This window comes from Saccoglossus kowalevskii, chromosome 12, assembly GCF_978046115.1.
Source record: "Saccoglossus kowalevskii chromosome 12, keSacKowa6.1, whole genome shotgun sequence".
Lineage (NCBI taxonomy): Eukaryota > Metazoa > Hemichordata > Enteropneusta > Harrimaniidae > Saccoglossus > Saccoglossus kowalevskii.
This window is the reverse complement of record NC_140652.1, coordinates 25,212,758-25,216,013: the sequence shown is the minus strand read 5'-3', so window position 1 is coordinate 25,216,013 and position 3,256 is coordinate 25,212,758.

Below are 3,256 nucleotides of genomic sequence, written 5' to 3'. Positions count from 1 at the left end.
CTCCTATACGAATGATACTGAAATGAGTCCGTAGAGTAGCGAGGATGGAAGATCTCACCCTGTCGCGATCTTTTCATGACATTGTGACTCCCAATGCAAGACCCTAAAGGTCACATACCCTGACACTTTCAACCTACCCAAATAACAGATAGCTATCACATTCGACGATCACAAACGACACAGTTGTCGTGCCATGTATCACTTAGTGCACGACGCATATAGCGAACACGATGCGGTATGACGACCGTGGCGCTTAAAGCGTGGTGGTCGTCGCGCAGCGCGTGTTCGAATTTAATGTAAATAAACAATGTATTTTACACGCGTTGTATATGTCGTTATGAATCCCATATCGAACAGGACGCGGCACGACGACTGCCGCCCTTTAAACATTTTCCCATCTTATGATTCAATGACAACTTCTTGCGTTTTCTAAAAGAAACCAGGATGTACGACCTTTAGAGGTCATACATTAAGCCGATTAAGATAAGAGGGGCTGTACATTTATTTCCCGGGAGTACCCCTTTTTCAACTGTTTGGAGATGCTTAATAGCCATTTTTTTGGAATTTTAAAATACTCCATATTCTCGGTCAGACATCCGGGCATTTACACCACCTGGCAACGGGTGAAAACAAAGGTCGAAAACTCTCAGAAAAATATGCTTTGGTATAGTCGTTGACAAAAACTATGCTTTGGTATAGTCGTTGAGACTCTTCAAAAAAGTGTAACAAGAATTTCCTTACATGTGCAATATATATCAATTGACCAAGATTACCGCTCTCTTTCCGACTTTAGCTGTTTCTATCACCAGCTATTTGACCAGCGCTCCACAACAGCTCACACAGAACCAATAGAAACAATACATGTCCAAGCAACATACCAGTAGAACGTTCTGTAACGTACCCCCGCCGACAGAGAATTGATGCATTTCTCTTCCCAGAGACGAAGACTCAACTTGAAATAAATCAATTTCCAGGAAATCCTGCATGCCACGCCGTATGTATAGTTGTAAGTTACTGACCTAAACAATATCCTTTGACCCTAAGTGATGACCCCTTTATACCACGGCACTCCCCAAATCATCATTACCACATCTGCTAATAACATACTTTATATCCGGATTTAACCGCGAATTACCTGCAATAATCCGTGGGATTGTCTCCTAGAAGTATTGTCACGTGGTTCGTTGGATGAAATTCGATTGTTTTTTCTCTTTTTTTTTATATATTAGGTGGAAATAAAGAGTATACGTTTCCATGGAGATACTTTCCATCAAATTGAATGCGAATTCAGCTCATAATGCACATTCCAATAAGTATGCACAGACAAATGCAAAGTTTGAATCCACTTGAAATCACCCACAGCCTGTGTTGAACCAACTACAATTCGAGTAAGAATTTACGTCTAATCTATATAGTTTGGCGATTGTGAGTTAGTGTTCTTCTATATCTCCATGGCATTGAATTTAAAGGGCGGTGGTCGTCGTGCAGCAGCGCGCGTCCGAATTCCATGTAAAAAAGCAATGTATTTACACGCGTTGCGTACGTCGCTATGAGTCCCATATCGAACAGGACGCGGCGCGACGACCACCGCAAGGCAGTGTAGTTCATAGGTTGTACACTATATCGAAAACCACGAGGCTTGTGTGAAACTAAAGTGATGACCCGCAATCATCGACTGGTGTAAACTAAACCATGGACGTTTCTCAATAAACTTGCGGTATGCAGTCGGAAAAGCCTCCCAACCCCTGTACTGTACGTCACTTTTGTTTCTGTTAGGTTAGTTATATACGGAAACTAATGTATAGCGAGGATAATGTTGTGACTCAAGGAGTGCATAAATGATTGACTATTAGTTAAAAATAGTCGTCGTTCAGCGTGCGTACGAATTTGTATACGTACAAACTATGTATACGGTGCATGGGACATGGCGAAAACGATGCGCCGCGACGACTGCCACCACGGAGGGCGCGTCGCGCAGCGAGTGTATACATTTTGTGTAAAAAATAATGTATTTTACGCGTGCTGCTACATTGTATTCGTCGCAAGGGGCGTCTATCGAACACGACGCGTCGCCGCGACGACCACCACCCTTTATCAGCACCCTATACGATGTGTACAAGTTACTATACAGGAGTCGGGATTATCGGGGTTTTCTAATATTAATAGTGTGGCTACTGAATTTGAATACGGAATCTAATCGAAGACATACAACGAAGCTAAGTAACTTTCATAAAAGGACGGGTTTACTAAAAAAATAATCAACGACTAAAAAAAATAAACCATTGACCACAAATTAAACTCTTCATTTTGATTGAAATTGTGAAATCGACAAAAAGACACGTCCTAGCATACGCGTTTTATGTCATACGTTTTACGAGTGCCCCCCCTCTCTCTCGGGTTTTAAAGATTTACACAATTCGTCGGGGCGCGTCAGGTACCGTCATGGTCACGTAACAGTTCCTATTCCTTCCCCGTTTTCCCTGTGCAGTCAACGTATAAGGTGAAATAAATTTATTATTTTATTATCCTACTCAAATGAACACCTCGCGATTCCCGTTATTTGTATTTCTAAACTGGTTGACGCATTGTAAACGCACTCAATGACTCACATTATATTGTTTCTTCTTGTTTTTTGTTTACTGTCTGAGAGTTTTTCTCGCCTCGATAAAAAATAAATAAATTGAAAAATGACAATGGTAAATCATGACATTACTTTAGTGACTATTTGATATCGATCCACTCTGTACTCGCTATCTCTAGAGTGGTATTGTTATTGTTGACACTGTGAAGACGGCATCGTTTGAACTACGTTTTCATATAAACAAACGAGTACACACTACTTTATAGCCACTATACGCGACTCATTCACTCAGCGCAGCGCTCGCGAAACTGTCTGTTCTCCTGAATTTGGCTCAATTAATGCCTGGTCGACCTTGTGTCCAGCCTGATTTATCCTGCACTTGTGGTATTCCCTTCTATCGTGGGTGTGTCATTTTTGGGTCGGCGGATGTGGTTTAGGTGTTTCCCGGTTGTAAAGGAATCGTATTTTGCTACTGGCTTCTGACGCGACGGAATCTGTTAGCGTTTTGGTATTCTCGTTAGCCAAATACCTCTTGCATCTACCTTGAATTATCAATGCGACCCGGAAGCTGAATGCCACCGGGGCGTAACTACTAACGCACGCACGTGGCGGCACGCTTGTTTTAGACTGTTTTAACGCGATGTGATTAGCTGCGTTTGAGAAGTATGGGGATTG